Below are 24,103 nucleotides of genomic sequence, written 5' to 3' on the forward strand. Positions count from 1 at the left end.
TTGATATAACAGAGTCCATAAGTATAACTAAATGTATTTTAACTATTTATATCCTTATAGGTTTTTTCATATTCTTACATAAATAAATCAGGAAAAGAAACCATTTATTTGAATACAATGGGATTATTGGCACATTGGAAAAAGCCTGGATTTTTGGAGTCAAACAGAGATGAGTTCAAATTCAGACTTGGCCACTAATTAGCTGTATGACCATTGGTGGGTGACTTGACCTCTCTTAGATCGTATTTTTCACCTTCCTAAGAAGGAATAATAACATCTGCTTTGCGGGGTTGTTGTAAAGAATTTTTACCCACTCGTTTCATCAACATTTAAGCATTTCTAAATCCTATTACTTCACAACAAAAATACTGAAATAAATAAACCTCTCTTTCAGTTATGCTACAGTTTATCAATATCTCAAAAATGTGGCTCCAGAATTAAATACATATGATAAAATGTTAGACAAAAAGCTCAAGTTTTTGTTTACCTTTGTTACTATGTAGCACTTATCAGGTACTTCGGGAAGTGCTAGGTAAGTGTGTGTTGGATGGGTGGACCCTGCAAACAAGACTCACTGCAGAGTTACAATAGGACTAGTTATCTCCTGTGGTCTGGTCACTAAAAAGAATTATTGAAAACTGAATTGCAGCCTTGAGGCTTCGGAAGAGGCTCACCTCCACCATCCTTCACTATATAGCAAAAAGAAAACCTGGTCGGACCCAAATGAGATCAATGAAATCACCAGCAGTGGATCTGGAAGCTGATCTAAGATGAGTTGGTCATTTGGAAGCCTGTGACTGTCCATTCCTGGGCTCAATGCTGGAAAAACAACTTAGCCTGTCTTAAAAGCAGGCACAGGGACACAGGCATGCAAAAGGCACTATCAAAGCTCAAATGCCTGAGACAGTAACCTAGATGAAAATTCTGTGTTGGCGTTCAGAAGATACAGTGAATCTAAGATTGGCCTCGACATGTACCACACCCTGTACCTGAAGGTGAAGGGGAACATATCTGAAAACAGGCAGATTCTTCTTTTATTTTTTTTTTTTTAAATGGAGGTACTGGGGACTGAATCCAGGACCTCATGCATGCTAAGCATGCACTCTACCACTGAGCTATGCCCTCCCCTCGACAAGCAGATTCTCATGGAACACACCCACAAGCTGAAAATAGACCAGCCCAGCAAGCAGCTGCTGGCTGATGTGACTGAGACCTGCAGGTCTAAGATCAAGGATGCACATTAACACCCAGAAGAGTGACTCCAGGCCAAGCAGGAGGAGACTGTGAGGAATGAGGCCAACAGCTAAAGCTCCCCATCTCTTGTCTGTACACAGTGGCCTCCGAGATTGCATAGATCCATCATTCCTTAGCACTGGCCTTTATCTGCCTGAGAGGGAAAAAGTGAATTGCATTTATTTTTCTGTCAACTCTTTGGTCATGTTGAACATTTAACCAATTAAAAATCTAAGTCTTTTTTCACATAAGTACTGTTCAATAAGATCTCTCTCCCTCCATTAACGGGTTACTGATTTACTGAAATACAGGATTTTACATTCATCGTTAGCTACATTTCATCATATTAGCTTCCACCAATTTGATTTAACCTTCGTCTATCATTATGCATGCTAATTACTATTTTCGGATTTGTGACACTTGTAAATTTGATTACAGTGTAAATCTCTATTCATCTAAATTGTTGACTTAAGAAAGATAAATGAAAAAGAAGAGAAGGTAGAGTGTAATGCCTTGTAATATGTCACCAGAGCCTTGTGCTAAATTGTTCCTAATCTGATAGATGGCCAGCTTTGATTTTCAGATGCCAATTGGCATAACTATTATGTACTATCATCTAGTGCAAATTTCTGCATCTTTTCTACCAAGATATAAAAGTCTTTAGTTGTATTTTGGCATTTCTCTCCAAATTCTTTAAATTACCAGTAGCACTTCCTAAGTCACTTGTAGATGTCATTATTCCAACCAAAGTATAAAGTTCACCTAAATCTGGATGTGTACCTGATGTAAATTACCTAGGACTCTTTTATTACCTACTACTCTTTGGGGGCTTCCCTCTACTTCCTACTGCCCTATTACTTGTATTTCTCTATTAATATTTGAGATTTGGCTTGTTTACATATGTTTCTCTTTGATTTACCACTTTAGTTGCTCTGCTTTCTCTGTCCTTGTCTAACATTGCATTTTTTTGTCCCATTGATGTCTCTCTTTCCCTACCTTACTTTTTTCAGTCAAGAACTTCTGCATCTCCTAACCCTACCAGGTTCTTCTCTTCTCAAGAGATTTTTTTTGTTGGTATTAGCTTTAAAAATACGTATATGCAATGTATAACTGAATCACTTTGCTGTACACCTGAAACTAACATTATAAATCAACTGAACTTCAACAAAAAATAAGAATTAAGAATAAGAAGAAAAGTATGCATAACCTCAACATACATGAAAGTTTATATTTCCTGATATTTCTTTTATATTTCCAATCACTACCCCCCCACCGTGTATTTGTCTTCCATCTTTGCCCTTTAAATGCTTGACCATTTATTCATTCATTCATTCATAGTAAATGGATATCTATTGACGACCTTCTATGTCCTTGTCGGTGCTAGATGATGCCAATACTGAGTCATGACCCAGCAAATGCCTTTAAGGAGCTCATGAACTAGTACAGAATTTACACAGGTAAGCAAGCGTGTGGAAAGGTGTGGAAAGAATTACTATGGCCAAGGAGCGCAAAGGTAGGGATACCAAACCCAGACTGTGAAAGTCAGAAAACATGTCTGGAGGATGTGCTAGCCATGCTAAGTCTGGAAGTAGAGGCTGTAGGATATGTGTGCTGGTGCATGGACTTCTGTAGATGCCATCTCTCTCTTTTTCATCAAAATCACTCTTAACAGCTTGGCTTATAGGGTTTACCATTGAGCTATCTTGATAAATGACTTCTCACTTTTTCATCCATAAACATGTTTTCAGGACCCACTCAATGCCAGGATCATGTTATATGACACCTTTTCTTTTAAAGATGCATTTTAAAGATTCAGGGAATTCCCTGCTTTCTCGCTCCCTCATGATTTTTGGGAACTTTTGAAATCGGCTTTCCAAAGTAAAAAAGTATTCATCTGGCTCTGCCCATTGTTTCTTCCTTGACAACCAACAACTTTAAACTTTTAGGTTCATTTTTACTTTGAAATAGTTGTAAAAATAATATATTGAGTGCTTTCTATGGGCACTATATTAAATGCTCTGGGAGATACACAAAGATGACTAAGATTTAGGCCCTTTCCTCATGAAGCCTGTAAACTAATAGTGGAAACATGCACACCGAACACAATAAAGATAATAATAAATGCTCTACTAAAGATATTTTACATTTAAAGAATTTCTTGGTTAGAATTAAGTTTACAAGAGAGCCCCTTGTTTCTTCCTTAATTATTAGAGGCTTGATAAGATAAAGTAACACTGTAAGGATAGAAAGTTTGGATTAATTCAAAAATTTTTTGAGAAGAGCTGTATAATTTTTTCTTAAGTGTTTTTGTGTTTTCAGCATATTCCATGCAAGAGAGTGCATGGACCAATCTAATCGTATCCAGTAATTCAAAAGTCAATTCATCAGGTTAACAAAATGTAATAATTGTATAATGGATCAAATTAGACTTTAAAATATACATTGAAGAGTCAGTGTTACCTATGGGCTTTCATGTTCTACATTATATTTTTCTGTAATTTTGGAATACTTTTTGGTAATGATCATGCATTACCTTTTTAATTAGAAAATATATGTTCATAAATATGTATGTGGAGCTTCTATTAGGAAAAGACATTATGCTAATTCTCTAGAAAGTTATTTGTTAGGTTTCTTTTCCAAAATGAAAAAATACATATATGATTATAAGAGTTTGAAAAATATGGAAAATAGATAAAAGAAAAAAATTACCTATAAATCTATCTCACTAACTCAAATGTTAGTGACGTTAATGGTGTGTTTCTTTCCTCTCTCTTTTTTTAAGTGACTAGATAGCAACATTTTTAATAATATTTAACCCACAAGAACAGGAATATTTTCTTCATGTGTATCCAATTCTGTACTTCAACCCAGATGAAATGGTAGAATCATGGAATATTTACATGAAAGATCTTACAATTTATCCAGAAATATCTAAACTCTCATATCATCTCCCAATAAGTAAAATCTTTATCTTCTAGATTTACCACCTTGTAGACAGGGTCATATTAACAGTAATAATCCAGATTTTATTGGCACTTGTCCCCACCCACTCACATAGGACCCTAATCTCCAGCAAAGTTCCCCCAAATTCTTTTGGGAGTTCAGATAGTGTTTTACGCATACTATGAGTAAACCCAGTTAACTGTCTAGTCAACTACCATCTTCTTTCCTCTTCTCCTGCTCTAACCTACAAGGGCTAGATGTTGCTGAGTTCCCTGGCACTGCTGCCTCCTCTAGGATGCTGCCATGGAGGTCCTGGAAATGCCAAAGCAGTGCAGTGGTGTGTGGAGTAGCAGCAAAGAACCCCCTTCTCCTCTCCCGCTAGAGGGTTCCCCAGCACTGCCACTTGTGTCCCATGTCTTGGGACCCTTACTACCCAAAATGTGGTCCATGGACCAGCATCATACAGCAGAACTGTGAGAAATGCAGACTCTCAGGCCCTGTGTATCAGCATCTGCATTCTAACAAGAGCCCCAGATGATTCATATACAAATTACAGTTTGAGAAACACATACTCAAAGTGCCTCCCTGGGACTAAGGCATGAATTCAACTGGGGACAAGAGTAGTGTTGGGTCAGGAAACAAAAATGACTTTTTATAATGCTTTCTTCTCTTTGAAGACCTTGTCTTTGTGACTGGGCCACACTTCAAATGTATGGCTCCTTCTTGAGGGATGAGCTCTCCCTCAGGAGCTCCCTCTCTCCTCACAGAGATAGACTTTCAGTGACCTGCAACTTTTCTTTCAGTTCAACCTGCCATGGCTTAGGCTCAAACTAAGAACCCATCAGACTGTGAGAAATCTTACACACTGCTCTCCACGTGAAAAATATTTTTATTTAACAAATGTTGATTCAGTACCTGTTATTTACAGAACACTCCATTATGGGCTATGCGGATACCAAAATAAGTAACACAATCTCTACCCTCAAAGGAGTCATAAGGAGGTGTATGTTGGGGGGCAGGTGGAGACTTTTGGGAAACAGTTTGAAAGAAAAAACCAAAAGGTTCCCAGATGGAGCAGTCTCACTGCAGTTTGGAGAAACCAGTCTTCTGTCTTGTCCCTACAGCCTGGTGTGCCTGTTCGCCAGGAGAAACGCCCCTCTTCCATTTCCATGTCAATACCTTCTTACCTGCCTTCCAAGGCCAATTTCAAATGCCAGCTGATCAATGAACTCTGCCCTAATTCCTTCATCTAAATATGCATTTGACACGTCAGAACCCCCATCATATCCTCTCTTAAGATCAGTTACATGTGTTGAGGCCTTATGGGGTGGAGGATATGTCCCTTATAGGCAAAAAATGTATTTTAGTCAGTCTTAGACTCTCCCTAGGACCTAAGTACATTTTGGGAAAAAAAAAAAAATTAAAGATAATGCACCTACTCTGTTGATGTTCTCTATTCAGGAAGTATATCAGCCTTCTCAAATCACAGTCAGAGAGAACACAAGGGAGAGTGCTAAACATTCTGGGGTATGTTCATGGGACACCCCATGGCTGGCTAGGATTGACTTTTTTTTGCATCTTTTCCTCTGGTCAGATTGGTTCTATCATTCAGAAACCATGTCCTCATTAGTAGGCTAGTAACTGTTCATCTCAGCTGCGTGGAATTTTCTCTTGTTTTCAGCTGGATAGAAGTCGGCTGGCTATATGCCTGCTAGTATTTAAGAAGTCTCTTACCTGAATGGGTACCACTTTTTATGCCTGGTTTTTCCTGAAGCTGAGATGGAATCCAAGGCAGAGGGCCTTCTCCCTGAAGAATGTAGGGTTGCTCTTAATCAAGTAGCATCTTATGAGCTGAATGTCAGTGATGCTTATGTATCTATGGTCAGTATAGTTCCTTGAGCCACTATGAGGAATGTTTTGGCGCTAATCTGGATAATGTATCTTCTATATCCTTACTAATTGTGGTGACGGCCATATTTGTGGTTTGATACTACTTGAAAAAACAATTTAGTGGCTGAGACTTTGCTGCTCTGTGGCCTAGTGATTTAGAGTTGGGGTTGCAAACTATGGGCTTATATTGGGAGAACTGCAGTTCTTTTCAGATGATTCCCAAAGCTTTTATGCACATCAGACACTGGTATAAATAATTTTTCAACCATCTGCTATTTTAGAGCCAATGTAGACGTGTTAGGATTAGTGAAATAGATTAACTTTAAAATGTCAATTCATGCTGGACTTCCGCCAATTGTCTGCATGATTACTGGACATAGGGCTACCATGTAGGGTTCTCAAATCTGACCCTTGAAGAGGCCTAATAGGCAAATATTGGGCACCAGCATATCACAATCTGGATGGTTTCTCTTTGAGGTAGCCTGGGAGGCAACTGGGGCCTTCTGGAAGTCAAAGAACAAACCAAGGACTCTGGACTGAACACAGAAGGCCTCTTTCAGACAACCACAGAGACAGCAAAGTGAGTTTGTGTGAGATTACAGTCTTGAAAATCAGCTTCTCTCACCTCCAGTCTCTCCCCATTCTTCTCCCTGTCCCAGACCTGTTATTACACTGAAGACAAAGAAACACCTGCTTTTCTCACATTCTTCGAAGACCAAGCTGAGGTGAAGAGGGAACATGCGAAGCAGTTCATAAGATATCTAAAAAAATATAAGTGTAAAGTCTGCCTTCCGGTGATTAAGGTGACTATGTAACTTTGTTCCGGTGATCTCCGTGGGGCCTTTACTGGGTCTAGAGAACTAAATTATGAGATGCTACCTAACTTGTTAGGTTACTCATGTTCCTACATGAGTATTATAGCAACTGACCTTGAAGGTAAGCATGTGTCTTCTCTGTAGCCTCTTCATATCATTTTGAGTAAATTTTAGTCTCTAAATGCTTGTTTGGCTTTTCTCAATGAGCCATTCAAAGTGTGGTCTCTGGACTAGCAGCACCAGCAGCACCTGGGAATTCATTAGAAATGCAAATTCAGGGACCCCACTCTGATAAACTGAATCAGATTCTCTAAGGCTGGGGCACAACGATCCGTAGTTTACAAGCTCTCCAGGTGATTCTAATCCTCTGTACAGTTTGAGACTCATTACTCTAATGGTCTCTTCCTAGAGCTGTTAGCATCCTCTGTTAGACCTTAAGTCTAATTCAGAGACACACTGGGGTGCTTAATATAGCTGTCTCTTCAATGTAGTAAAACAAAATTTTTTTCACTAGAACAGACACTCGAAAGAAACAATGTGAACCTTAGTTGGGGGGATTACATTTAGAAACATTCCTACCTACCTGAGGGGTTCTTTTAACTCAAGGTCTATAAAGCAAACTAAATATCTGGTGGTACAGAACTCAACACCGTCCAAAGCTAATGAAGTCCCAGAGCTAAAGGCATAGTGCATGCAGCTGTGCTGGTGGTACCCGGGCTTTGTAGAATATTAAAGCCACCTGGAGAGCTTTTAAAACTCCTGCCCCTCCTTACTAATTAAGTCAGAATGTCTGCAGTTGAAAGCCAGACATCAGTATTTAAGGTGCTCTGCTGAGTCTGTTGTGTCACAAAGTGTGGGAACTATTGGCCTCTGCGAACCTAGTTCTAATTCTACCCAGGAAGTAGGAAGTAACCAAGCTATGCCTCAGGTAGGATAGTGACTCCCCTGTTCCTCTCCAACAGAGGCTGGATATAGAAAACTGGGGAACTGGCAAAAAAGCTATCGAGTCTGCCCTGCAGTTGGAGAATACGTTAAGCAGCCTTCTGCAAGACCTGAAGGCCTTGGCTTCTCGGAAGAAACAAGCCAGTGTAAGTAGTAAGCTGGTTCTGAAAGCACTGTCATCTTTCCCTTCTAGATAATGACTTGCTTCTGAGAGATGAGCCTAAGACAGTGGATTATCTAATGTGTTTATTTTCCTCCAAAGAAGTACATGAACTTATTTCTGGGAGTAGGTGGGAGGTGGGAGGAGTAGGTACCCTGGTAAGGAGGAATGCAATGCAGAACATGATGAATAAGACTTCTCAGGAATAATGGACTCTGGATATTTAAAGAAGCACAGCCTTGAGATCTGCTGTCTTAGATTGCCCCTACAAAAGTGAATGTTTAAGGTGACCTATTGTGTAGACTCCTCTGAAGTCTTCCTGGTTAATGGTGAGCACTCTCCCTTGCAGTGGTAACTTATTTTTCACCAACCTAGCTTCTCTGGAAGTCAAAATGAAGAAAAGGCCCTCGTAGAAAAGTTACTAACCTAGATGCTCATTGGACTCTCTGAGGAACTCTGAAAAGGATCAAATGGGAGCCCTACACCAGACTACTTTAATCTAAATCCCTGGGAATGGGGTCTGGGAGCCTACTCAAGATTTACACATTATTCAAATAGAGTAGAAAACCATTGCTGTAGTAGCTTATTACTTAAATTAATCTGCATTTTTGATGAGATGCCTTAACACTCATATTCATTGAAGGTGGCTATCTGTATTCATCTGGAGGTCCTGAATGTCATAGGTGGGTGCTCTTTGAACTTCAATATGCATATGAATCACCTAGTCCCTTTTTAAAATGCAGATGCTGATTTGGTAGGTCTGGAAGGGATTCAATATAATGCATTTCTGACAAGCTCCTAGGACTGCTGGCCCATTAGCTATAATTTGGGTAGCAAGATCTTAGATTGCCTCCCATTGCAGACAAAGTCCTTAGTGAGTTGACCCCCATTTTATTTCTGTAGCTCGCACGCTTCATGAAGAAGTTCCTGGATGAACAGATCAGGAACATAAGCTATCTGGAATACCAGCTTGGCTATCAGGAGGAATTAGAGAAGATGGCAAAGAATGAAGGACAGGATGAAAAGGCTGCTGTGGCATCTGAAGCATCAGGTAAAGAGACACCTGAAGGCAACACAGCACGTCTTCCCACCCAGCAGGTCCCAAGCCCAGAATCTTGATCGTCTCCATTTAACAGAAGACTGCTTTCCTTTTCATCTAGACTCCTAATCCTCAGTGTTGGCATGCAAATAAACCTGTTTTGCATTATAATCATGTGTAAGGAGATTGCTGTCGGAGTACAAGAAGGGTTAGTTCCATTAATGTGAGTTTGGTGAAAGCTTCCTGAGGGACAGTAGGTGCATTAGATTAAAAAAAAAAAAAAAAGGGCCTCCTCTGTTTCCAACAACACCCAGAGACAGAGGCAGGATTTGGTAAATCTAGCCAATCCAAGTGGATAGAGTAGAAATTAAGTAGTAAAACCTTAGGTTCCTGGCAGGAGGTAGGAGAAGGGAACAGGAAGGTACATAAGCAAGTAAGACACTACAGACAAGTTTGGATGCCCCTACCTTCTACACTGTAGACCGTCTAGCAGCTACTGGGGTGATTGCTTTCAGCAGAAAACAGTGAGCATGCAAGCTTGGATCAGACCCAAGGGCTTCAGGTGGCAAGTACCACCTGGGAAGAAAGCAGGCTGTATAGGATTGTGCCCTGGCTGCAAAACTTACTAGCTCCATGGCCTTGAGTAAGTTTTTATTTACCTCACTCATTGATGCAGTTTAGTCATCTGTAAAGTACGATTAATATTGTATAGTTCATAAAGTTAACAAGACGATTGAGTAAATTAATATGTAAAGTATCTAAAAACAGCACCTGCTCAGATTGTGTATTTGTATAGTAAGTAGTGCCACTTCTGAAACGTGAGGAAAGCCAATACGTAACAGAAACACTTACAACAAGAAAACAGATTACTGAAATTGCGACAGAATCTTAAAACATTTAATCTTAAAAGAATCTTGTTGGAAACAAGAACAGGTGGTCATAGGAAAGAACTACCTTGGAGAAATTCAAGTTAACAAATGGGTTGATTATTCAAATAAACACAGCTAATCAAACAAGTGATCCAGAAGTAAGCCAAAAAATTCTCTGACAAAGCAGTAAAGAAACAGTATTTAAAATGTTAAGACATGGAATTCCAACAAAAGATCTAACTAGAGCTCCAGGAGGAAAGACATTGAGAAAGAACCACTATGGTGAAATTTTAGAGCATCAAGGATGAAAAAGTTTGCCATAAAAGGCATTACTTAAAAAGAAAAACTGACATATTAATAAGACCTTCACTGTGAATAACATTATTGTTTTAACAGCAAAATATAAGGGCATGGGCTTTACATGCAAATCCAAAGTAGCCTGGCTGATTCTAACCTTTTTTGTTATTGTTGAAAAATAAATAGCTGAGATTTTTTCATAATTTTGCTATGCTCTGTACTTCTTTTAAATTGAAATGTAATTGATTTTAATATTGTGTTAGTTTCAGATGTCCAGCAAAGTGATTTCCATATACACACACACACACACACACACACACACACACACATATATATATATATATATATATATATATATATATATATATATATATTCTTTTTCAGATTCTTTTCCTTTATAGGTTATTACAAGATACTGAATTGGTTCCCTGTGCTATAAAGTAGGTCATTGTTGTTTATCTATTTTATATGTAGTAATATGTATATGTTAATCCTGAACTCTTAATTTATCCCTCCCCTGACTTTCCCCTTTCGTAACCATAAATTTGTTGTCTATGTCTGGAGTCTTTTTCTGGTTTGTAAATAAATTCACTCGCATTTTTTTTAATTCCACATATACTAACTAACCTCCTATAGTGCTTTAAGCTTTAGTAATTCCAGTGGGAAGGGTATGCACTCAGGCAACAGTCAAGCACATAGTAGACTTCTTTTCCAACTTCTGCACACCTTTTCTACAAGTCACACATCTTGAAAATCACCGCCAAGACGAGCTTGTCACCACTGGAGAAATACTAGTTTACAAAGCATTCTTAAATAAATTCCTACTTTTATAATTACCAACTTATATCCAATTTTATGCTTATTAATCTGAGAGACAATCACATTAAATTGGGAGTAAGACAAGATTACATTTTCCTCCACACTACTTACTGGCTTTCTGGACATTCTCAAGCAGGGTTTCTCAACCCCAGTACTATTGACATTTTGAGGCAAATGACCTTTGTTATGTGGGGTCATCCTATGCATTGTAAGATATCTAGCAACATCCCTGGCCTCTACCTACCAAGTAGAACCTTCTCCAGTTGTGACAAACTGTTTCCAGACATTGCCAAGTGTCTCTTGAGAGGTAAAAATTAACCCTGTTTAAGCACCACTATTAAAGATGATGCAATAGAAAAGCTGAAGGAAAGGAAGATGTATCTGTTTGGAAAAACACTGAATGTGATACGATTATAACAAGAACTGAAAAACTGTTATAACTATTATAACCTATAAGAATGTTTAATGATGTGGCTGGATGCAGGATAAATATCTACAATTTAACCTTTCTTATATAGTATCAATAAATAAAGTATTTTTAAAGATATATTATTTATGATACTCACAAATACATGAAATACCTAGGAATAATCCTCACAGAACTAGCTTGGAATCTATATAAAGTAAAATTAAAATATTTCCTGAAAGAAAGAAGCTTTGAATAATGGAAATAGGAGAAAAAAGATTAAATACGAAAATTGTGACACCTCCCAAGTCAGAAGTCTAGAACAATTTTGGTCATAATCCTAACAGAATTTTGAGGGTTTAGACAATTTAGCACTAAAGAGTAAGCTTCAGCCATGAGGAAAAACATGGGAACATACATAAAACTTACTTAACATCGTTAGTCATTGGGAAATGCAAACCAAAATCACAATGAGATACCATTGACTACACACTCAGAATGGCTAAAATTAAAATGACTGTCAACACGATAAGCTGGCAAGGTGGTGAGATAACTGAATCTCTCATACACTTTTGGTGAGAATATAAAGTGGTACAAACACTTTGGAAAAAGATATGTCATTTTATTATAAAATTAAGCATGTACATGCCTCATGCATTTTGGGAGGACACAAGTCATCCCGTAACAAATAATGATATTGTCTAAAATTGAGTAGAGAAAGCTATGGAGAAAAGACAGGAAGAAGGTATAAGCTAATTCATTTGATGTTCACAGTAGGAATCAATAGATACTGTCTGAAGAAAGGTCTTAAGAGTATTATATAAAAAGTCTAATTATAAAGGCAGTGACTAGAATAAAAATATAAGGACTATAATTTTTAATATAACAGCCTCCATAGTGAAAGTTTATGTAAATACAAACATCATATTTACATTGTATTTTGTAACCCTTATGTTAGCCCTTGTTTGTGTCCTAGTTTCACCGAGGAATATATTCAACCTCAGGACTTTTGCTAAAGTTTCCCTGATCATTTTCTAGTTGGGTCAGTTTTGTTCTTTGGGAGGTTCTTCAGTAAGGCTTAGCGTGGACAGTATTCCCTCAGTCCCTGAGTTGGCAGGACTTCTTGCCTGTAGCTTCGACACTTGAAGAACATCTTGGATGGATTTAAAATCCTTGGCTCAAACTTCCCTTTAGTGTCTAAGTATTGTTGCATTTCTGTTAGTATTGACTGTAGCTGTGCCAGCTTGGTTTTCCTTCCCTTGGAAGTGAACGTTTTTGCCCAGATGCCCAGAGTGTGCTTCTAGTGTGAGCAGTCTCCATCTGGTGTTTGCAGGATGTGTGTTAATAGCATATGTCTTGGTGTTCATCGTTCTGAGACAGTCTTTCCCATGTCTCCAATATGCCTTTTAATATCAAAATACAAGTCTTATTTCAGAGCATTGTCTAAAGTTTGTGTTACTCCATTCTTTTGGATTTCCTCCAAATGGAAGAACTCCAGTTATTCATATTTTGAATCATTTCTGCTTATCTTTTACAACTTTCATTTAAAAAAATCTTTTTGCTTATTTCTCTTTTACTTCATTTTTTCTGCAGGTACTCTGTGTCCTGCTGTGCTCTCTATAGAATCTATTTCTCCTTATGTTCTTTTAATTTATTTTTTTTATGAAATGATTCTGTCTGTGTATTCTATTTCTTTCCTAAATTTTATTAGGTACCATTTCAAATCTTCCTACTGACTGACCATCACCTTCCCTTTGTTGGCCATGTCTTCCCTGGGTTCATGTATTTATTTTTTTTTTAAAGGTTACAGTCTGTTTACAGTTATTAAAAAATGTTGGCTAAATTTCCTACGCTGTACAGTACGTCCCTATAGTCTGTCTTACAGCCAGTAGGTTGTACCTCCCACTCCTCCAAGCCGTCCCCACTGGTAACCACTAATTTGTTCTCTATATCTGTGAGTCTGCTTGTTATTATTATTACATTCACCAGTTTCTTGTATTTTTTAGATTTTAAGATAAATATCACATCGTATTTGTCTTTCTCTGACTTATGTCATTTGGCATAATGCCCTCCAAGTCATTCCACATTGCTGCAAATGTCAGTATTTCATTCCTTTTTATGGCTGAGTAGTATTCCATTGTGTGTGTGTGTGTGTGTGTGTGTGTGTGTGTGTGTGTGTACTGTGTTGTCTTTATCCAGTCATCTGTTGATGGAACTTAGGTTGCTTCTGTACCTTGGCAATTGTAAATAATGCTGCTAGGAACATTAGGGTGCATATATCTTTTCAAATTAGTGTTTTTGTTTTTTTCAGATATACCTGGGAGTAGAATTGCTGGGTCATATAGTAGTCTTTGTCTGGTTTTGGTATCAGGGTGAGGCTGGACTCATAGAATGAGTTTGTAAATGTTCCTTCTTCTGCAATTTTTTGGAATAGTTTAAGAAGGATAAATGTTAACTCTTCACTAAATGTTTGGTAGAATTCACTGTGAAGCCATCTGGTCCTGAACTTTTGTTTGTTGAGAGTTGTTTAATCACTGATTCATTTTCAATACTGGTAATTAATCTGTTCATATTTTGTACTTCCTCCTTGTTCAGAATTGGGAGATTGTACCTTTCTAAGAATTTGTCCATTTCTTCTAGGTTGTCTGTTTCCTTGGCATGTAGTTGTTTGTAGTAATTTCTTGTGATCCTGTGTATTTCTGTGATATCAGTTGTGACTTCTCCTTTTTTATTTCTGATTTTACTGCTTTGGGCCCTCTCCCTTTTTTCTTGATGAGTCTGGCTACAGGTTTATCAATTTTGTTTATCTTTTCAAAGAACCAGCTTATAGTTTCACTGATATTTTATATTTTTAAAAAATCTTTATTTCATTTATTTCTGCTCTGATCTTTATGATTTCTTTCCTTCTACTAACTTTGGGTTTTGTTTGTTCTTTTTTCTCTAGTTGCTTTAGGTGTAAGGTTAGGCTGTTAATTTGAGGTTTTTCTTATTTCCTGAGGTAAACTTTATAGCGATAAACTTTCCTCTAGAAGTGCTTTTGCTGTGGTACCATAGGTTTTGGATCATTGTATTTTCATTTCCATTTGTCTCTAGGTATTTTTTTATTTCCTTTTTAATTTCTTCAGTGGTCCATTGCTTGTTCAGTAGATATTGTTTAGCCTCCACGTGTTTGTATTTTTGCAGTTTTTTTTTCTTGTAGTTGCTTCCTAGTATCATAGCATTGTAGTCAGAAAAGATGTTTGACATGATTTCAGTTTTCTTACATTTACTAAGGCTTGTGCTGTAGTCTAGGATGTTATCTATCCTGGAGAATGTTCCATGTGCACATGAAAAAATTGTGTATTCTGCTGCTTTGGGGTGGAATGTTCTATAAATATCAAGTCTGTTTGGTGTTGTTTAAGGCCAGTGTTTACTTACTTGATTTTTTTGTCTGGATGATCTGTCCATTGATGAAGATGGGGTTTTAAAGTCCTCTACTATTATTGTGTTACTACTGATTTCTCCTTCTATGTCTGTTAATATTTGCCTTATATATTTAGGTGCTCATATGTTGGGTGTATATATATTTACAATTGTTGTATCTTCTTCTTGGATTGATCCTTTGATCATTTTGTAGTGTTCTTCTTCCTCTCTTGTAACTGGCTTTTTTTAAAAGTCTGTTTTGTCTGATATAAGTATTGCTACACTGGCTTTCTTTTGATTTCCATTTGCTTGGAATACCTTTTCCCATCCCCTCGCTTTCAGTCTGTATGTGACTCTAGATCTGAAGTGAGTCTCTCGTAGGCAGCATATATCTGAAGTGAGTCTTTTGTACCCATTCAGCCAGTCTGTGTCTTTTGGTTGGAGCATTAAGTCTGTCCTACATTTAAGGTAGTTTTCAATATGTATGTTAGTTGTTTTAGGGTTTTTTTTTGTAGATCTTTTTGTTTGTTTGTTTTTACCTTCTTATTTTGTTCTCTTCTTTTGTGATTTGATGACAATCATTAGTGTTATGTTTAGATTCCTTTTTCTTTTATATGTGAATATCTGTTGATTTTTGGTTTGTGGTTACCATGAGGTTTTCATATAGGAGTCTGTATACATAATGATCACTTTAAGTTTCTGATCTCTTAATTTCAAATGCATTTTTTAAATCCTGCATTTTTACTCTCCTCCCCTCATGATTACTGTTTTTGACATCATATTTTACATCTGATTGTTTTGTGTATCCCTTAACTGCACATTGTGAATATAGATGATTTTACTACTTCTGTCTTTTAACCTTCTTAGCTTTGTGTGTTGATGATTTCTTACCTTTATGGTATGTTTGCCTTTCCTGGTGAACTTTTTTATTTCATAATTTTCTTATTTCTAGTTGTGGCCTTTTCTTTTTGCCTCAAGAAGCTCCTTTAACATTTGTTGTAAAGCTGGCTGGATGGTGCTGAACTCTTTTAGCTTTTGCTTGTCTCTAAAGCTGCTGATTTCTGCATCAAATCTGAATGAGAGCCTTGCTGAGTAAAGTATTCTTGGTTATAGGTTTTTCTTTTTTATCACTTTAAATATATCATGCCACTCCCTTTCTGGCCTACAAAGTTTCTGCTGAAAAATCAGCTTATGGGAGTTTCCTTGCATGTTATCATGTGGGTTGGTTTTGTTTGTTTGGTTGGTTGGTTGGTTGGTTTTTTGTTTTTGTCTTCCTTCCTGGCGGCACTTGCATCAAGAATTTTTCCCCTTTTATTCATGTTGAATGATGTATTATTGTACTTTTCTTTTGCTTTGGAGCGATATTTTTCTAGTGTGTGTTCTTAATCTGTAGGGAAGCTTTGTATCTATTTTCAGTTCTTTTTTTGCCCTTTTGTTTTCCTAAAGCAGTTTCCTTTGGGTGTTCTGGCTGCACAATACTTTGCCAATTATGTTTGAATAAGTCAGATTTTTCTCAATTAGAAGGAGGATCTATTGAAGTGAGGGAAAGGGTAGCTTTCCCAGTTTCTCAGCTCACTAGCTCCCTCCTCTATTTCTATAATAAATGCCACTTCTGGTACTAAGCCTCACCTAAATTTCATATTTTAACTTGGTTCACAAAGGTTTCAATCATCAGTTCCAAACTTACATTGTATCTTCACCATCTCTGGTACAGAAGTACTTTCACCAAGGTATCCTGTTTCTAATTTCCACTTTCTGACACCACTCCCTTTTATTTATTTATTTATTGTTGTCAAATAACAGTTTATTATTTTCTTTTGTAGTTCTTTTTTAAAATTTTTTTATTGTTTAGGGTTTTTTCTCCTTTTGTAGTCCTTAACCTAGCTAGGCATTGCAGAGCAAAACTGTTGATGTTATCTGTGATGTGATGGTGGTGGCCATCAACATTGTAGCGCATGGACTGAGAAGTCTCCAGGATCTCTTTAATGGTTCCAGAGAGTTCTCTAGCTAAAGATCAGTGCCACATCTGTTGGGCAATATTGACAATCTCATGAAAAGCGATGTTTCCACTCTGCTTACTATTTTTCTGTTTCTTTCTGTCTCCTGGCAGTTCTTTGAGGGCTTTGATGATCAGGGCAGAAGCAGAAGGTACCACCTCAGTCTAGCCCTATATGTTCTGAATAGTCAATTTCACTGTAATCCTCAGACCCTTCCTTGGCATAGCCATCACCAGCTCTTTTTTGGAGACAGACCCAAGGGGTCCACCTTGCTGGCCAGGACAGATGTGGCACTGACTTCCCCACCAGTGCACCTCAGGCATATGACTTTGATCTTCTTGAGGTTGAACTTAGGTGGCAAGGTTGAGGCAGATGGTGTTGCATGATCCTGGATTCAGGCTGTCCCAATAAAGTTGCACCTTGGCTGCCTCAAACTAAAAGCTGAAAGCTCCCTCTCTTTCAAAAGTGCTATTTTCTTGCGTCTGCCTCGTCTGTGTGACTCCTCACCCAAACACATTCTAAGCCTTCTGTCTCCAACACTCTCACTGCACCTGCCCTCTTTGATCACAGTTCTCACTGATGATGGGACCTCAGCCTTTTGGGAGGAAATATTTACTGTTGATTTCTGATATCTGCCACATCTAAAACACTTCTGTACATCCTGTTCTTCTCAGAAACACCTGCATCACTGTTGTGGCTTCCTGAATTAAACTTCTTACTTCCGATGCCAAAACAGTTATCATCTAGGATACATAAAGGGAGAAAGTGGAAGAGAAAGAATCCAGTAATAATAGATGTCATAAAGCACATCCACTGAAATGTTTACTTCCTAAATGTGAGCAATACCTCTTGAATGCATAAACCATGTCATTTGTCTGCTAAAGAGCATTAAGGAATAGAGGCTGCGCTGGCAGAAAACCCTCCTAGAAACATCAGGTATATAAATGCAAAAAGGCAAGCCTTCATAAAGAATCATGAATTCAACCTAGATTAGAGGAAGCCAATTGATTTTGTAAATACAGAAAAGAGAGGTACTGATTTAGGAAAAAAATCAAAATCACTTAGCCTGGATTGTTAACCTCATTCTTTTGCATCTGCAGGAAACTCTTACAAGTAGATGATCCAGAAATCTCCAACTCAAACAGCAATGATAAATAAAAAGGAAGAAGGGGTTGGGCGAGGAGAACTGGCTTGACTACAGATGCTATTAGAGAAAAAGGAGGGGAAATAAATCACAATTTATTAACATATGAGGAGTTCTCTGGCATGGAACAGTTGAAAACTATGAACAAATGTTTTAGTTTTAGCTACCCTAGTGGGTGTACAGTGCATCCTGCTGAAGTTTTCATTTGCAATTCCCTGATGACTGTGGAAAGCAAATGTCTAAAGCTGTTAGGAAGTAAGTTTGGAGAATAACTGTACCTTCTGCCTTGGTCCTCTATAGGAGCAGAACTGAGCCTGATTAAGAGGAATATCACAAATGCAATCTTCTGGGAGGGCAACATACAGACACTGAAGACTCTCCAGGATCCTGCCTGTTAGCATTAGAGGTATGACCACTGGGTCACTGCATGGAGGTTGCTCACAGACATTATTATTACCAGTATTGTGTTTTCTTAAATCCTGAGAGACACAAGGGGAACTATGCCTTTGCAAATGATTTATTTGTGCCTCTTTAATTCCTAACAACGTGAAGTTACCAGTAGAAAATAAATTTCTTAAAAACACTGTGGAGATAGTTTCTTAAACATCAGAAAGCAAAATTGCTAGGTTTTGTACATCTTCAGTCATACTAAATCAGTTCAATTAAACAAGTATCTATTGAACACCTTCTAGTTAACATGGACTTAACTTGGATGCTGGGGATACAAAATTAAATGAGCTTTGCCATAAAGATGTGTACTGTCTAGTAAAGAACACGTATATATGTAAATAATTAGAATTCAGTGTGGTAAATGCACCCATAAAAGCCTGTGTGAGGCAGAGAAGAACACAGAAAAAGAGTGACCTTCTCTGCCAGAGTAGGGGGACACAGCATGAAAAACTTCTGATCTGGACCTGGATGGATGACTCAGAGTTCAATAGGATGGGGGAAGCGGGATAGAGCTCTTCAGGCTTAGCTAGTGGTATCAGGTCAGATCATGTAGTGTCTTTCATGGCATGTTAGCATGCTTGGGTTCTGTTCTTCAGAGGATGGGAAAGCAACAAGTTTAGACATAGATATGGCTTGATTAGATTTGCAGTTTAGAGCAAGAGACCTTAGTAGCACAGTAGCTGATGGTGTTGTTCTTATTCTGACTTTGCTATCTGTGTGTATCATGTGATAAAACAAGTGACTAACTGTGTTGGTGTTTTTGAGAATTGAGATGTCCTGTGTGGGACTGAAGTGTAAGATCAATGAGGTTAAGTAAAAATCCTGTTGGATATTTAATTGTGAATATCAGAACGAGCTCATGATGTATTTATCTTTTTAAAAGATAAATTGCCCATTGAAAAGATTCAGAGACAAGTAGCAGTGAGTATCCCGACACCTTCATTTTGATCTCTAAATACCATTTGTCACTAAAAGGAACAAGGGCTCCTTTGAGAATGGCTGCATGTAGCTCTGAGTTAGGAAATAGGTTAAATAATCCTGAAACTTGTTATGTTAAAAAGCAAAGCCAACAAAAAGAACTCAGAACAAACTTGAAGGAGCTTCCTTTGGGTAAGGTTAACCACTTTGAGAAAAATAACTGCAGTGAATTGAAACATACAAAATATGCTTTAATTTGTGAGTAAAAATTAAATAATAATAAATTATTAATAATTATTATTTTAAAATTCTAATAAATAATAGTAAAAACAGTGGTCACCTTTGGAGGATAGTAGAGAGCTAACTTGTAACTTAGAAACTGGTAAAGAAAAGGATCAAGGATTTATTTTGACCTGTCTTTCCTATATGAACTACCTTAGAGTAACCAAATAGTGATAAGGAATTTTCCTTCTAGAAAATAATACAGTGTGAAATTTACCATTTTTCCAATCCTTAAAAATAATTAGGTAGTGATCATCATTGGTTGCTATTAACAGAAAGAAAACCACTCAGGCATTGTGTGCTTCCTAGTCTCCTAGTGAAATTACACACTATTACATTATGAAGTAATTTTGAAAACAAAAGGTGAAACCACATATCAAGCCTCAAGATTTAACTGCCACCTACAGGAAATACAGAGAAGAATCCACTGAACAACAAAATAAGAATGCAACCAACAAAATCCAGAATGTGGGCAACTATAGAACAAATATCCCAGGTTCTCTAACAAATAAATTACATGGGGAAAAAGAGGGAAGAGGAATGTGGCCTTTGTTTTATTCTGATTAAAACAGATTTTAAAAATTTTTAAATGATAAACATTATAAGATAACCAGTGAAATTTGAACACTGATAGAATATTTGATGATATTAAGGAGTTATTATGAACTATTTTTAGCTCTGTTCATTGTATTATGGTTATGTATAAAATAAGAATTGTTACCTTTTAGAGATACTGATTAAAACATTTATGAATGAAATGATTAAATTTTAAAAAGGGGAGAAGAGAGTAGGGTAAAGATGAAGCAAGATTTTGTTATTGTTGCAACTGAGTGATAGCATCCTTGGGGATTTATTTATTACAGTATTCTGTATAATTTTCAATAATAACTTTTTTTCTTTTACTTGCTTTTGAAGGACAGTCTTATTTCCCTAATGTCTGATTCAGGACAGGGAGAGGCCAATTTACCATAATCTCCAGGTGCTAATATTGGCACCCTGCATTTTTTGCCCAGTGTCCGTCTTTCCTTCACAGAGCTCTCTGTGATAGTCACCACATTAATGTTCACCTTGTTGTGCTCTACAGAGAGGTCAGAGTTCCAAGAACCAGTCATTAGTCCTCTTCAAGTTGCTACATTTATCACTGGGCCAAGGATGTCTGGTTTCTTGTTCCCTTAGGTAAAGCACAGTGCAAATTGCTACTAGTAAATGAGCTACTGGAGTATTTAAAAGCCTTTTCTTCTGCTAGTTTTTCTTCAGGACAGAAAGGTTTCCAAAGAAGGAGGCCGAAAAACAACCAAAACACAGACATCCTTGATGTCTCCGACTTTCACGTTGAATTGAAAGACTCTCACATAACATCTGCATCAAGCAGGCTTTCTGTGTAGCCTGTGCAGCTGCCAGGATTGTTGGGCTCTCAGTGACTCCACCTTACATCTGAATATGAGTGCATTACAGATTTTATTGAGATTTGGGGGTAATAAATGAGAAGTCCACAAAGCATAAAAAAAGTTAGCAAATTTAAATAGAGTCATAGCTCTTCCACTGCCCAAAGCCTCTCAGCCAACCTGTGATCTCTTAGCAGTTTCTCTTCATAGCTAACCAGGGTATTGTGGGTCCTTGCCTCTCTGTTCTAAGATTTCTCCAATATCTCAGTACTTGGATCTCCATCATTGACTTATGAAGAAACTAAAAATTATTGCTTCATTAGCATGCAAAGCACTAAACGCTTCTTTGTTTGAACCTGATCAAGAGGGCCAAAATCTGTTCACACATCTTCCTAAACAGATGTGCAGCTATCTGGCTGGTAGGTATTCTGCCTTCCTCCTAAGCTAACGAGCTCAAACTATTGCTTACCTTCCAGGATAACAAGCGTTTAAAATAAACATTTTTTTTTCTTTTCCTTACAGAATATTTCTGTTTAAACTACAGTAGGCACTATGATTTGCCTTACACATTGATAGGAAAAAATAAGATTGCCAATGATGTACGTAGAAAGAGAACAGCTAGGTGGGAGCAAACATACCCACAATAAATATACCCAGAATCTGTGTAGCTTTTTACTAGTGACGTTGTGTTTTAGGATGCCTGTTGCTTAAAATATTGTCTGGGATGGGGAAAACAACCTTCCTGAGTTGTGACTGATTTTTGCATTTTGTTGTGGTAAGCTGACCTACTGCGAAGCTGAAATTGTAAACATATATGGAAAAGCAACTTAAACATGCTGCTTACTAAAAAGCATAAAATGATGGTAGAAGCATGACATATTTTAAAAGCTACTTTCTGGGGATGAGGTAATGACAGTAACAGCCAGAACTTCCTGAAGGCATGTGATGTACTCATCCAAGTGCTGCACATTAGTGCACTTGATTTACCTTAACTCATCCTAAGTGTCCTTCAGATTTAAGCCAAGGAACACCACTTTGGTGGAGGTACTGCTATTAGTCCCAACTATGGTGAGGAACCTAAAAGGTCCAGTAACTCACCCAAGGTAGTCTGGTGAGGTCCTCTTAACCCCAGAACCCCTACTCCATGATAATGAACTTGATATGAGGATCCTCAGTTATTCAAATTAGAAACAAAGGCAGGTAATCTCTTGGTCCCTTGTTCTCAGGGGACTATATGTTCTTTTGTCCTGTCTCTATCTGGGTATTGCTTTTTTTTTTTTTTCTCTTTGCAGTTTCTCTGCCTTGTTAGCTCACGGTCAACTGATTCCTCTCAACTTGATATGTCCTTCATTTAAGCAACCAGCAAAAACTGACCGCTAGCTTTGAATCACAGTTTTGAAGCACTATGAGAAAGACTTCAATTAGCCTTAGGAGTCAGGGATCTCTTGCCCCCGGGGACAAAAGCAGTGGCTATGGGAGGAAAGCAAGGTCACACATTATAAATATGGCTGCCAGGGTACATGAAGGTAGTTTTCAGAGAAGTGTATGGGTTGGCAGAAAACCTAAAATGCATCTGTTATTAGACTGTACATGTGTTCACTGCATTCGTATCCTTTGCATATAGAAGTCAGTTTCGATTAAAGTCACAGGAATGTTTGCAGATAAACACACTTTTTCAGCCTACCTTTCTGGAACAAAACTTGTTTGTATTCTTCCATGGCCTGAAAAACACAGAATTTGTATAAACTTAAGATAGAAATCTGTATTCGCTTTCTAGAGCCTCCACAGCAAAGTAGGCAGCTTAAAACGACAGAAATTTATTCTCTCACAGTCCTGTAGGCCAAAGGTCCAAAGTCAAGGTGTCAGCAGGGCTGGTTCCTTCTGTAGACTCTAAGGGAGAAACTGTCTTATGCCTCTCTACCAGCTTCCGGTGTTTGCTGGCAATTCTTGGCATTCCTTGGCTTGTTGAAGCATCACTCCAGTCTCTGCCTGCATCTTCACATTGCCTCTCCCTGTGTTTTTCCTCTTCTGTCTCCTATAAGGACATTTGCGTTAGATTTAGGACCCACCCTAACCCAGCATGATTTCATTTTGATGCTTATCCTAATTGTATCTGCAAAGACGCTTATTCCAAATCAGATCACATTTTGAGGTTCTGGGTAGACATGAATTTTGGGGGACACCATCCAACCAACTCCTCACAGCATCCACCCAGAAAGTCTCCTTGCAGCTAAGATACTAGCACCCCTACTTATCTCCTCTAAATTGATTTGTTCTTTCATCAAACACTTTCTGTGTGGCAGGCACTGTTCTAAGCATTTCACAAATGGTAACTCATTTGATGATTATGAATTGGTGTCGATTTTCTTCTGGGTTAGCTCTCCCATGTGTGAAAGGCTGCCAGCCCTTCCCTTGGCAGCTGGTCCAGGCTCTGTGTTCTGTGCATGGGGACTTTGATAAAGACTGATCCGAGACCCACCTGCAGCCACCTGACACTGGCAGTCTAGGTGGTCTCTCACCTAAGAGTGAAATGTCACCTCCTGGAGAGAGCTAAGTAAGAGATTCAGGAAACTGACAGATACAACTTAAGATTCCTTGTGCAAGTATCTCCTTGGAAAATGGGCAACAAGAAAGCTCCCTAAGGAAAAAAGGATGGTAATGAAGACAGACAAGCAGCCCCAGCAGGAAGCAGAACCAGCTACGTACACCATGCAGTGTTCAGGGATGTTCCCTGAGCTTCAGTGACAGGGAGGAGATGTCCAGGCCATGTGCCCCACCAAGTTTTTCTAGATTGCCACCTTTTTCTCTTCTCCACTAAAGCCCAGTAAGGCAGCTTCTAATTAAGGTGCTCAGTTGAACTGAATATTTTTTAATATTCTGTTTGTTTGTTTTGCTTTAAAATACTATGAGGATCTATAATATAGCAAGCTGAGAGCCAAATAAGAATCCAGCAAATGATGTTTATTTCCTTTTAATGGAATAACCAGTGTAAGAGTTTGCATAAGATTTAAAGCTACTGATTTACTTAGAACTGATATGTATCTGCCCGGGTTCAGTGCTGTTCCTTCAGTATCTTTACATCTTCATAAAGCATAGATGAGCTGAAGTCTTT

The 24,103-nt window shown here is 38.0% G+C and overlaps 1 long non-coding RNA gene and 1 pseudogene across 4 annotated transcripts in view; one reads left to right on the plus strand and one right to left on the minus strand.

Moving 5' to 3' along the window:
• LOC106729154 overlaps positions 1–24,103 on the plus strand; it is a 91,306-nt gene that overhangs the window by 18,866 nt on the left and 48,337 nt on the right. For all 4 annotated transcript variants that reach the window (XR_004323522.1, XR_004323523.1, XR_004323524.1 and 1 more), the window contains exons 3-7: positions 2,572–2,690; positions 6,726–6,869; positions 7,844–7,969; positions 8,887–9,034; positions 18,257–18,362. This is a non-coding gene — a long non-coding RNA (uncharacterized LOC106729154). The remainder of the gene's footprint in view (positions 1–2,571; positions 2,691–6,725; positions 6,870–7,843; positions 7,970–8,886; positions 9,035–18,256; positions 18,363–24,103) is intronic.
• Positions 16,039–17,657, minus strand: LOC102517453 (annotated as a pseudogene).

Source organism: Camelus ferus, chromosome 1, assembly GCF_009834535.1.
Source record: "Camelus ferus isolate YT-003-E chromosome 1, BCGSAC_Cfer_1.0, whole genome shotgun sequence".
Taxonomy (NCBI): Eukaryota; Metazoa; Chordata; class Mammalia; order Artiodactyla; family Camelidae; genus Camelus; species Camelus ferus.